Source organism: Equus caballus, chromosome 28 (assembly GCF_041296265.1).
Source record: "Equus caballus isolate H_3958 breed thoroughbred chromosome 28, TB-T2T, whole genome shotgun sequence".
Lineage (NCBI taxonomy): Eukaryota > Metazoa > Chordata > Mammalia > Perissodactyla > Equidae > Equus > Equus caballus.
In genome coordinates, this window is record NC_091711.1 from 29,153,224 (window position 1) to 29,167,075 (window position 13,852).

At 35.9% G+C, this 13,852-nt stretch overlaps 1 protein-coding gene and 1 long non-coding RNA gene across 44 annotated transcripts in view; one reads left to right on the plus strand and one right to left on the minus strand.

The window, feature by feature from the left end:
* Nucleotides 1–13,852, minus strand: part of ANKS1B (ankyrin repeat and sterile alpha motif domain containing 1B) — a 1,028,420-nt gene that overhangs the window by 518,897 nt on the left and 495,671 nt on the right. The gene's annotated exons all lie outside the window — the stretch shown is intronic.
* LOC106782692 (uncharacterized) overlaps nucleotides 1–13,852 on the plus strand; it is a 40,996-nt gene that overhangs the window by 19,921 nt on the left and 7,223 nt on the right. For 2 of the 3 annotated variants that reach the window (XR_002804576.2, XR_011433616.1), the window contains exons 4-6: nucleotides 6,278–6,455; nucleotides 6,910–7,059; nucleotides 9,574–9,648. This is a non-coding gene — a long non-coding RNA (uncharacterized lncRNA). Of the gene's footprint in view, nucleotides 1–4,930; nucleotides 4,993–6,277; nucleotides 6,456–6,909; nucleotides 7,060–9,573; nucleotides 9,649–13,852 lie in introns of all 3 variants that reach the window. The other variant, XR_002804577.2, reaches the window with a different exon arrangement.

Genomic DNA, 13,852 nt, shown 5'->3' on the forward strand with positions numbered 1-13,852 from the left:
GGACCTGCCTATTCTTTAAGGTTTCAGCTTATGTCCCATCCATTTCCTCTATGGAATGTTTCCTTGATGACATTATTCTGTTGCTTTCTTCTCTAGCTCCTAGTGCCAGCTGTCAGAGGAACTGGGAAAAGGATGGAATTTGTCTGTAATGTACTCTCATTTTCCCTATCAGAGCCTGTTTTCTTTCTGTATAATCCTACCACTTCAGGCATCCATTTTACGCTGTCATGGAGACCACTAGTTGAATACTAAAGTAATTTTCCTTTCCATTGAAGTTACTAGGATTATAGTCCAAAGAAAGGATGAATTCATGTTTATGTAGATCATCTTGATTTCAGGTAAGCTCCTTACTGGCACACAGGGTTCTCTTCTGCTTCATGCAAAATAAAAGAAGTATCACAAAAGTCCTATGAACTAAATAGCAAATATATGTTAAATAATAGCACAATCTGATGCACTGTATCCAGTGAGTATTAATAAGTGGGTCTATACAATCAGGAAAGAGATCTTTAGTAACATGCACAGGCGTCTGATAGGAACCATAAACTCTTTCCTGTTGATTAGAGACATCATGAAGTCATGTAGCAATTCTCAAATGCATATTCCTGGGTTCTATTCCGAACCTAATGAATCAAACACTCTTGTGTAAAGCCTAGGAAACATGTAATTGTTTCTCATGTGATTTCTGATACATTAGGAATCATAAATATAACGGCAAAAGCATGTGCTTCAAAATCAAAGATCTAGATTTAAAGTTTGTCTCTGTTTCTTTCTTTGTATGTGATGTTGAACCTCTCTGAGCCTCAGTATTTCTTCATGGGGAGCATGAAGTGAGGTGATATATGTATAGTATCAGGCATATAATAGATACTCATTAAATAGGAACCATCATCTCTACTTTGCGTGGATACCCAAAAGAGATGCTTAGCAAATCCATGGTTGTCACAACATTGGGAAAGAGAGCTAATACAACAAATGTCAAAATGGCCTTGAGTCCTGGACCATTGGGACAAACACCCGTAATATTAACATGGATAAGATTAAACAGTGGGTTTAGGTGGCAAAATCAATTGCACAAGTAAAGGACAGGGGACCTGTGAGATAATAAGAGTGGATAGAAAAAATATAAGTTTCTGTTGACTTCAAGTTGAGCAAAAGATAAGTGTATGAGTCAAACAATCTTTGGATAGGGAATTAAGAAGTTAGGAGGATACTAGCATATCCAACAATCTTCATATCTTCCACCTTTCCCAGTACAGTAGTTTCTTTATAGAAAAAAACTCAAAGGCATTTTGAACAAGTAATAATGTGTGATGCTAATAAAAGCTCAATATGATCTTTGGCTGTATTACTATTAATAACTAACAGCATGATATCTAATATTGTGTGCTTATTTTATGCAATATAATATGTTAGTTAGATATTTTATACATATTATTTCCTTTAATTGATAAATTTTTTTATCTCAAAATATTTGTAAATAACCATTCCTTTGAATCCCTGATTTTAAACCTAGGCCATCTGAGGCCTAAGCCAGCAGAATTTCTACATCATCACAATAACCCTCGTGAAATAAGATAAATGTGCTTCAGGTTTCATAATTGGTAACCACAAATTGGGATAGTGCTAGAGTTATTTCCTTAGTTTTGATGCAAATTTCTCTGTGTAATTCATTTTAATAATTACTTCAGATTTGCATTTTCAGTTTTATTTATTTATTTTTCTTGTGGCAAACTCATTCCTTAACAAAAGGTCAGGTTTATTCTGTTTTTTTATTAGTCGTCCTTTGAATCAAAGGTGAGTAATACCAATATGAAAGAATAATATTATTCAGAATTAGATAAGCACCACTGCCCTGCAAAAAAGGAGCTCACTTCTGTTTGCTTGGCTTTCTGATTTGGTGGCCCCTATATGGAGTTTCAGATTTTATTTCTTATTTGCATATATCATTTTGTCTTCTGATCGTTTTCCCCCTGTAATAACTTGTTTGCTAATAGCTCTGCTTTCATGCTGTTTACCATTGCAGAAGGGAATATTTTTCTTTAATACCTACATTTCCTCCTTCCCTGCTTAAGAGATATTTACCTAGCTTACACCATATATCTGCTCATTTGGAATTTTATATGCTTTGAGGAGATTTTCTTTATGTCTCCTTTTCCATATTTGAATAATTATGGTTCTTGACTTCTATAATAAACATACCCCTTGCAGTATTTTAGTTATATACCTTACCCTTTTTTTAAGTGAAGAGAAGATGGAAATTATAATAAAATAATTGAAATTCACAAAATCCAGGTGTATAAGTTGGGGTCCAATCAGGAGACAGAACCTACACAGTAATCTGAACAGGAAAAGTTTAATATATAGAGAACTGTTTACTATAACAGGGGATTGGCATATTGAAGGATTGGCCGGCCAGTAAAGAGTAAAGGGAACTCTAAAGAATATAAGAATGGCAGATATAAGGAGCAGTCACTACCCTAGGGTTGAGATGGAGTGCCTGAGGAAGACATGTCTGCTCCAAGGCTGATCCAGACCTGTCAGGGAGGACACAGCCATGGCTCACTGAATAGGGTGCCCTATGCCAGAGTAAGTTGCTGAAGATCTGCCCTCCAGAACTTGCTGGAAATCTGCTCTCTAGAATGCCAAGGAAACTGTTCATAGGGAGATGTGTTGCTGGAGTCACTCCACTAAGAAACTGCCCAAGGTGGGTGCTGGGATAAACTGCAGACTGCCAGATGCTGTTGACCGCTGTGCACTGCAGGAGTCTGATGCTGGAGAAGTTGCTTACAGTGCAGGAGCCTGCTGAACAAGCATATCAGAACCAGGAAGGAGAAACTCCTTTCTCCTATTATGTCTCTAGCGTCCTCAACTGACAAAACATAACATGGTGCAGACTGGCAAAGGAAAAATATTTAAAGGGCTCATCTACATTTTTGCAGAGCAGGCAATGGGGTGTAAATTTGCAGCTGAGATGATAAACTGACACCTGGTATACTATGTAAATTGTATGTAACAGGAATCTTGGGGGATCATCTGGTTCAATTTCCTGTCTTTCTAGCAGATTGATGCCTAAACCATCTAAAACAGATGGTTGTTAATTCGGTTTAAACACAGGTTCCCTTTAGAACCTACTTCACTCTAAAAACCTAAGTCAGTTAAATCTATACATGTTCACTAGAAAGAATTTTGGAAATATCTAATAAGTATAACCAAAAATTCCAGAATTTAGAGAAAATCACTGCCAGCATTTTAAAGTAGATATTTTTCTATCCTTTTTTTTTTTTTTTTTTGCCATTCATTCATTCAGTTACATCTTATTTAGTATTTATTAGGTCCAGGCACGGTGGTAATTATTAGGTGTGCAGTGGTAAACCAACCAAGAATCATTTCATCAACTCAGAATCTAGTGAGGGAAACAAACGTTAAATGAATAGCTACATAGAAATGTATTTACAAATGCACATATCTATGTATAAAACTTTTTAATAATAAAATTGGATTCATTTTATCTGTGCTGATTTGTATTCAGCTTTATTTAATATTGTATTATAAACATTTCCCAAGTCACTGGAAGTTTTTGGAAAGCCTTATTTTTTAAATCATTGCAGAATAAAATCCTATCATCTAAATATAGCTTAATTTCTTTAACTTTTTTCTATTGTTGGACAACTTTTTAGCATTATGAATAATGCAGTCTGCATTATATCCTTCCTCACATAATGGTTAACAGTGTGGACATAATCACAGTCTTAGGTTTAGTTCTCATCTCCAGCATGGGCTAAGTGCCCTTGGGAAACTCACTTAACCTCTCTGTCTTCAGCAAGGTTGCAATTGTACCTGCCTTATCAGGTTGCCAGGAGGATAAACAGTTAATACATAGAACGCACCTAGAATAGTGCTTGAAAACTTAACCTATTTAAATAATAGTTATTATAATGATCATCTATTTATGTGTCTCTGTGTCCCCCTGAGATATAAGTGTCTTGTTTTGTTGACTGTTATATCCCTAACATCTAACACAGTGTATCTGTAGTTGGAATGTAATAAATACTTATTTAATGAATTACATGAAAAAAACCTTCCATTTATAAACTACATCTTTGGTTATGATAAGGATGAATTCCTAAAAGTGGCATTGTAAGTTCAAAGAGTATGAACATTTTTAAGGATCTTGATACTTGCTAAATAACATTCCAGAAAAGTATCAATTCATATTCCAACCACTACGTGATAAGAATACATTGCTTAGCCTAATCTTATCAGTGTTGTTTTATAATTTTTAAACTTTTTTCTTATTTTTAATAATACAATATTATATTGCTGCTTTAATTTGTATTTATTTAATTACTAGTGAAGTAGAACATGTTTGTCCAATTGAGAATATTCTTCAAATTGTCTATTTTCTTTACCCAGCTTTATACTGACATATAGGTGTTTTTCTTACTGATTTTTAAGAACTCTTTTTATTGTTAAGATGGTAACCATTTGTTAAAAAATTTTTTTATAATGCAGCATTTACCTCAATTTTCATATGCTGCTTTGTGGCATTCAGATGATCTTAATTTTTGTAGTCTAATATATTGACCATTTTATTTCTGATTAACTCCACTGCTTTTATTGCTAGAAATTCTTCCCCAAGTAAAAGTCAAAAACATCATCCATGCTTTATTCCTTGTTGCTTTGACTGTAAGTCTGTAATCCAATGAAATTTATTTTACTCCCCTAAATTGTGACTGTTCTCAATATCATTTGTAGGGTAATTCATCCTTCCTATGGCATGTTGACATTTTTTAAATAAAATATTATGTTTTTATATTTAGTAAGGTCTTTAGATTCTATCTGTTAAGTTTCATAGGTTTCTACAACCTACTAATACCATAATTTTTAAAGTGGTAAGTTTAACTCATTATGATTTTACATTTCTTAGGGTCTTTGAATTCTATTAAGTTCTATGGATTTCTAGACTCTACTACCATAGTTTTTAATGCGGTAAGTTTGACCATTCTAATATCTTGTAGGGAAAGTCCCTGACTCCCACCATGCATATGTGTGCATGCAGTGTACACACACACACGAACATACACACACACGTACACACAGAGTTCCACTCCATCACTCTTCCTTCATTCAGCAAATACTTTGGAATACTTTATATGTAGCCAGGCTTGTACCAGATGCCATGAATAGAACAGCTGATAAAATTTAAATGGTCCCTCCTCTATGGAGCTGAAAGAATGTAGAGATGGGACTAGACAAGCAAGCATGCAATTATATTACAGGTAAGCTGTCACGGGGCAAGTGTACAGTACTATGAGGAGCCACAGGTCCCGACTTGGGGGAGAAAGAAAAGCTTGCCAAAGAAAATAAAATTAAAAGTTTGAACGTATGAAGAGGAATTAGCCAGGCAAAAATGTCAGAACATTGGTGAAATGAAGTTGATCTCTCCACTTTCATCTTCTTTTAAAAACTTTTCTTAAATATATTACATCCAATCACTCGTTCAAGATTTTTTTTGATCCAGTTTCTTATTTTGTTTTGGAGGCTAAGGATGAAATATCCCTCTGTTATCCAACTTTACGCATTTTCTCTACAATTCAGGCACTTGAACTAATCTACTACTTCTATGTCTGGTTTCCACATGCTCACTCCCCTTTTCACATCTTTCTCTTCTTGTTGTACTTAGCCTAGACTGCTACTCAGGTAGGCAATCTAGCACTCCTCAGAATTCTCCAGAGTCTATTGCTTGCTTCCCAGGTGACTTGCGTGAAATCACAGATAATCATTCTTTAACAGATTGAAAAAATATTTGTAGTCAAATGTGCCAAGTGCATGAAAATTAAGCTAATCAAAATGATTCAGTTATTATTGCAATAGAAATTCTGAGATTTATGAAAATTTTCTTATTATTAAAAGAGAGATAAAAACGGTTTGTAAATGAACGCTTTCCTAATATATAATCAATTTTATAGTATCTTTGAAAATTGTTTGCATTTACAGAGGTACCACTCACCTTATGTAATGGAGAACTCAATGGTCCCAAAGAAAATTAATTCTTCAAGTGTTAGTCAACATTTAATACACTCTTTGCTTTTTATGTATCTATTTCAGGCACTACAGTAGTTAATCTTAGCATAAATTACTTTTAATTATTTTTTGTTTATTTTGTAATCCTGATAGTTACATAAATATCAATTATACTTTATCTTCTCTTGTCTTTCTATTCTTCCAGTGGTTTTGCTGAAGTACTAATGTTTCATTATATTTTGACTTATAGAGTTTGGTGAAGAATCCAGCTCACTGTAACATTTATTTAAATCTTTCTGGGCTGAGAAGAGAGCTATGGCAAACTCAGATTTCTATTCTGAATTGGAATTTTCACTTCTCAGAGAGTACCTAAGTCTAGACTAAATAATTAACCAACTGATGGTATAATGCACTAATTGTGAAGAAAGGTAAGCTGGGTTTCACATCCATCTTTGCCACTAACAGAATCTAATCACGGTCAAGAGTCACTTAACATCTCCAGGTCACACTATTTTATCTGCAAAATGAAGCAATGGGAATACAGACTCTTCAAAGTCCCTTCACCTCTAAAATGCTAAAATTCTATGACTCTACCTTGTACATAAAAGACCTAATGATTCAAGTGTGAATCCAGGGGTCTTTGAAGGCCAAATGTCTTATACTAAAAAATATAAAGTACTATAGAAGATTCCATTATTTGTTCATGTTTATTAATCTCCTCCTTCAGCATAGCTTCCCTGTGGACAAAGTATAATTCTCTGACCCACTGACTGGGTTTGGCCATGTGACTTGCTTTGACCTATGGAATGTGGTAGAAGGGCCACTGTAGTGATCTAAGCGAGGCTTTAAGAGGCACTACATGACTCTCTTCACTCTCTTAAGATTACGCCCTCTGCCACAAGTACAGCATGCCACAAATAATTGTTTCTGGAGCCTGAGTGCCTGAGTGAAAAGACGTATGGAATAGAACAACTGACCCAAACCCAACTGAACCTAGCCTTGCCCAGTGGAGTCCAGCCAACTTGCAAACCTGTGAGTAAGAAATAAATCTTCATTGTTGTTAAGTCATTAATATTTTGTGGTTTATTGTTACAGCAAAAGCTGACTAATCAGGTACTAGGTGTACTTTGTATTAAACTGATAAAAAGAAACTATTTTTGAAAGTCTCATTCCAAACACTTTGTTAAGCAACTCCTTATTATCAGGGCTTTTGTTCCTTCCTTTATGCCTGGTATTGTACCATATCAGCTAAAATAAGACATAAGAGAGAAGGGAAGGAAAGGAATATCTGTAGAGAAGTTAATAGATGTATCTGAAGCTATTTGTCAGAATTAAGTGTTTAAGAACTTACAACAAACATGGTAAGTTTTGGGTTAATGATCTAGCACTATTAATATATGGTCAATATGGTTTGGTTGATAAATTAGCTTTAATATGACTTAGTGAATTTTGTGTCTATCTGAATGATAACATTTGAATATCTATATGGTGTTTTCTAATTAATTGGATGAAATTCATCATTTAAAACCTCTAAAATTACATAACTTGTGACGATTGGTGATTTATTTATGCTTTATAATAGCATTGTGAGTGGGAGAAATGCTAAGCATTTGACTACATTTAATTTCCAAAGAAAAAGTAATTTTAAATTATGTGTTCTATATTTTATCTCCACATTTTATTTATATTCACATATGTTATCAAGAAGATGACTATCTAAGTACCTATGTCAATACATGAAAGCTTCTATGTAAATTCCAAGTGCCAAAAAAAACATGAAGCAAAACATATATACTATGTAGGGAAGAAAATAATTAGACATTTTCTGAGAATGTTATAAATCTGGAATAAGAAGAAAATCCTAACCATCAACATCACTGTAGATAATATCCTATAGCATTGATCCCAAGGACATTGATTCTACAGCTCAGTGAAATGAAATGGTATATTGCTAAAATCTACTGGCACATTCAAAGGTGGAAGGCATTTATGACAACTATAGCATTAGCAATTTCATCTACGCCTAGAAAATAACTTGAGACAATAAAACCATATTATAACTGCCAACATTGGATGAGCTCTAATTACCTGCCAGTCTCTTGGCTAAGTACTTTACATATGTTGACTCATCTAGTCCGTGCGTAAAAACCCTATGAGGTAGAACCTTACTTTACAGTTTAGCCAACTGAGGCTTAGAGACATAAAATACTTTGCCCAAGGTAAGTGGCTGAAGGTCAAAAAATATGATTTTTGAATTCAAACTCTTCATGTTAATGCACATTCTAATGAATGGAAGAAATGAAAATGTCCTTTAAGGTCATAAACCCTAAGACTTAGAAATACTAAATAGCATATCCAAAGTTATACAGCTGGTTAGAAGCAGAAATTAAACAAGAAGGTGAATTTTTATTTTTAACGTGGTCTTCTAACACTTTATACCACATATTCAGGAAAATATTTTCTACCAATTTCTTGAAAGTTTATTTCAATATGTATTTTATCAACCAAGCTTCAGTATAATTTTTATAGTCACATACCTTAATAGAATCAATTTATCTGCTAATTTCTGCATTTTCTTCTGTGAAGTGTTCAATAATCTCTAAAGGATACATTTTATCCAAGTAGGGGTCTAAGAGTATGAAAATAATTACTTCCTAAGTTGTCTTTGTTATCTTATTTACATTTGATTACTAAATGAAAGAAATTGTGAGATACATACCCAAAGTAAGTTGATCTTAGACTAAATAATTACATATCCTACTAGAGTCAAATTGTACATCTCAATGATGTCCGAGAATTATGAGAACCTAGAAGATTGTTACAAGTCTGCTCTGAAATCATCAAATATTTCACCAAGATTAAGTGAATTTTCCCCTCACCTCTTTATGGACAGCGCAGATAAAGGACACATTCCTTTACCTATCTTATAAATAAATCATCAGCAGACTTCCCAATTTCCACTTCTAGTAAAAAAGATAAGTATAGTAGGATAGGAAGGTCGACTTTAAAGGAGAAAATAGAAACTAAGTAGGCAAGGAGGGAAGAGATTATTTCCCTTAGTAACAAATACTTCAATAAAATCTATGTAGTAAAATCTTCAACTGACTTATTCATTATTGTACAGTGATTTAAATGAAATTATAGATGAAATGCTAATTTACAAATGGCATGAAGCCAAGAGGAATAAATGATATAGTATAACAGATACAGGATCTCAAGAGAGAGAAAATTAACATGGTGAAATTTAGATGAGATAGACAATATTTTGCATTGATTGAGAATTTAAAAAAAAATTGCCATTCAATCAAAGGTGGATTTACCACAAAGCTCATGATGCTTCAGTTTCAGGACCTCTGAGTTATAACAAAATCTTCTAGAACCCTGTACCTAATTATTTACATAATATTCTTCTTCTTAAAGAGGGCCTCCAAATTATAAAAGCTCCAGGCCCCACAAAATATGAATTTACCCTTGAGTTTCAATTCTTATAGGATAATATAAGCTACCTAACTGAATCCTTCTACCATTATTCAACAAATCTTTCAGATCAAACCAAGGAGAGCAAATAAAATTATCATAACTCATGTCAGAGCATCATTTGGACACAGAGTCGACTTACATGTAAGTGGGAGAAATGATCATCTGAAACCAACAAAGTTGGCTCCAGAGCCCTCCCTTTGGTGGGGAGAAGGGACATTGCACACCCAAGAGGAAAGTGAGGCAGGTTTTCCATAGTGGTAAAACACAAGGGGTCAGCAAGCATTCTCCCCTCAAAAAGAAGGTCCAACCAGGACCACTCATACGGCATGTGAAGCCCAGGCAAACATTTGGTTTTTGTGGGATACTTGTCTATATAAAGAGTTAGATTTAAATGTATTAGCAAATGTATAGACTATGTGAAGTACAGTGATTTATTGATGAAGATTTAGAATAATGGGTAGAGAAAAGGTACTTATTTGTTTACTGTACAATCAGTGCACATGAAGATTCTTCATAGTATCTGGTCACTATCTCTTCCTGTTCAGACCCAGGAACCATATCTTCATGTTTGTTATTGTCATATGTGCCATTCCTAGCCAATTGCATATTTTCTACCAGGAGAAAAAGGTACCAATATGATTATAGTTATATAGTTATTGTCACAGCTCTTTGGAACCTGTGTATATTTAAACAACAGAAAAAGATCCTTTTGCATCTGCAGTCCTAATACCGTTTACTTAACGCTGGTTACATCAATACTCAAGACACTGCATTATTTATCATACTACCCGTAATTCTAACTTCAATGTCTCTTAAAGTGGTTACTGTGCTTTGTTGATGATGATCACAAATGTAAGTCATTCCCGGAGTATTCCAGAAAATGAGAATGATAGTTTGTTTTCTGGTCACGTTAAGTTTACTGATTGCAATTTTATAGCATAAAGTCAATGCATCTTCTAACCATGTTTATCTTTAACTATTTAAGCCAAAATCACTGCCTTCCTAAAAAGGCATTCCTTTTGATGTTGTCTATAATCTCATCTTCCACAAACTGCCACCAGTGGGAAAGACAGGCAACAGGCCTATGGGAAGTGTGGGAAGTGTTCTGTTCGTGCAAAAGGAATGTCCATCCTTTTGTCATTCAGCATGGCTTAGACTTGCCCCTGGAGAGCACAATATCACTGCATGAGTTGGAAAGCATTGGTCAGAAGGGCCCATTGGCAATGCTGAGCAAGAGTCTCAAAAGGTATTAGAAGAAAGCAACATAGACATCCCCAGAGGACTACCTGACATGTGGTATGCAGCCTACAGAGGGAGTGGGGTGAGAATCCTGGGTGCCAGTGGCCAGGAGTGCATAGGGTCAAGGACACCTCCTGCAGTCCCTGCTGCTCCCAAGTGCTATAGACTGAAGGCAGCACAGTGGTCAAACATGGGCCAGTGATAGCTGATGCACAGACCCACAGCTCATGCCCAAGGGTGCGTGACAGACGTTTGGTACCCCAGAGGCCTGAAACTTTCCTTGAATCTGATGTGAGTGACACTCAACCAAATGAGCATGTCAGCGCTATTCTGGTGGACCAGTTTCATGTGATCCCACAAAAGAAATACTGTGGTGGCAAGCAGGAGTGACTCACTAACAGGCTACTCTTATAGAACTGGGACTGGCCATGGGGCCCTGAGATAACCTAGAAGTGTGTCATTCCTCGAGTTCCTGAGAGGCATCTGATGATTCCATGTGCAGAGTAGAGAGTTACAGAGTGCCTCAAATGTAAGCAACGGGGACTAGAGCCATGTGGATCCTACACTGGGCTCAGGGAGCCATGCCCAGATAGCACTGTCAGGCACTGTCAGCCCCAATCAGTCCAAGGCACTGAAGAGGGCCTTGGAAAATTTTTGAAGAAGTCACTCCAAAGCTAGGGACCCCTGAAGACAAGGCCACACTTGCCTGGATCTAAGGGTAGTACGTAGTCTGATTCTAGGTGAGACAATATTCAGAACACACCTGACATCTGGTAGATCAGAGTGCTGAATACTGGGGAGTTGGAAGAAAGGAACTTAGACACAGGGTAAGACTGGAAGTGGTGGTCTCTATCAGGTGCCTCTCCTGATAAAGAAGTGGCACTCTAGGTAGTTCAGGAGTTCCTTGAAGGTTTGGTTATAAAGGGGGAAAAAGAAACTGCTTAAAATAAGTCATACTGAAACAAAAATGGATGAAAAATTAAAGATGAAAAAGTGGATGAAAAATTAAAAAGATAAACAGTAATAAAAATCAACAGAAGAAAAAACAAAACAAACAAAAATATCCTTCACATATCAACAGAAGTAGCCCCTGAACTAAGAAAGCCAGTATTGCTGACCCTGAACTTACCTGCCCTAAGATCCTCCCCTTTCTCTTCTCCTGTTCTTCTCTGCATCACATGGGCCCAATCCCTGTGGGCTGTTTTTCCAAATCACTGGTTTCTGGGTAGACTTGAACAGCCAACAGGAAGCTCTTATGAGAGACTAGAAAGCGTTAGGAAGAGAGAAGCCGGGGGTATTTTTCTCCCTCTCTTTCTGCCTTGAGAAGCATCTCCATTAGTGATTGTTTCTTTTCAATGGTTCCATTATTATATCCTTGCTTTTGTTGGTCCCTGGGCTCTGATAACACCATCGTCTCCTTTTGTCTCACAGCCTTGGGATGCTAATGGCTTCCTGCTTTTCCTAGTCTCTAGGGCACCTCACTGCCCTCTATTTGGCTTCTCTACTCTTCTATCATCCATATAACTAATCCTCTGCTTCATATTCCTTCTGTTGTAGAGCCTCTATAATTAAAACAGTGTGGTATTGGTCCATGAATAGACAGAAGGACAACAGAACAAATAGAAAGTTCAGAAATAGACTCAGGTATATATGGAAATTGGGTGTATGATAAAATTGGCTTCTCAAATCTCTGGGGGAAAAGATGATCTTTAGAACAAATAGTATTGGTACAGCTTGACAGCCCTTTAGGAAAAGCAAAAAATTGAATCCTACCTCACACATTACCTCAAGATTAATTCCACAAAAGTATAAAACATAAAACGACACAAGTTCTAGAAGGAAACACAGTTAATTCTATTATAACCTGGGAGTTGGGAGAGCCTTTCTAACCATGACTTAAAATACAGAAGCAATAAGAGAAAAGAGTGAGAGAGTAAACTACTTAAAAGAGAAGAAACATTCTACTATAGGCAAAATCAGAGGACAAATCAGGAGAAAATATTTGCAATTTATATCACAGACAAAGGTCTAATCCAGCGTTTCTTAACTTCAGCACTATTGACATTTAGGGCTAGATAATTCTTTGTTGTAGGGGCTGCCCTATGCATTGTAGAATGTTTAGCAGCATCTTTGGCTTCTACCCACTTTATGCCAGTAGCACTCCCTCCCCAGGTGTGACCATCAAAAATGCTTCCAGACATTGCCAAATGTCCGGGAGAGGAGAACAGAGAGGGAGGCAAAATCATGCCCAGCTGAGAATCACTACTCTGTTCTAATACATAAGAAGATCTTTAAACAGTGAAGGAAAAGTTCAAAACCCCAATAGAAAATTGGGCAAAGGATATGGACAGTTGATAAAAAGACCAACGGCTTTTGAGCCCCTGAAAGGATGCTTAACCTCACTCATAATAAGAAAAATACAAATTAAAACTACACTGAGATATTTCTCGCCTATCAGATTGGCACATACCCAAACACTTGAACAATGCAGTGAGGCATATATTGCTCATGGGAGTGAAAATGGCACAAACCCTCTGAAGGGGGACTTAACGATATCTAACAAAATTATCTTCACATTTTCCTTTGACCTAAGAACCTCACTGCCAGGAATCTTCCCAAAGAGGCATATCTCCACAAATACAAAAGAACATATGCACAAGGTTATTTACTAGTGCTTTTTTTGTAACAGCAGAAGATTGAAAGTAATCCAGATGTCCATCAACAGGGATGATGAAATAAACTATGACACCTACATCCAATGAAGTATTCTGCAGATCTTAAAAAAAATGAAGACTATCTCTATGTACTGATATGGAGTAAGGTTCAGGATGTGTTGTTAAGTGGAAAAAGGAATGTGCAGAACAGAGTGTGCATGAGTGTGTGTGCATGTATGTGTACGTGTGTGTTGCAAATAGAAAATTCTTTAAAATGGTGACCTATAGCAGATGAACGGGAAAAATGAAGTAGGGGGTAGAGAGAAGGAAGCAAGAATTTTCTGGGCTTTCTTTTTATATAATTTTGACTTTTGAACTGTGTAAATATCTTCTATATTAAAAGATTTTTAAAAATAGGACAAGTTAAACTCTAAAATTGAAAAGAAGCCAAA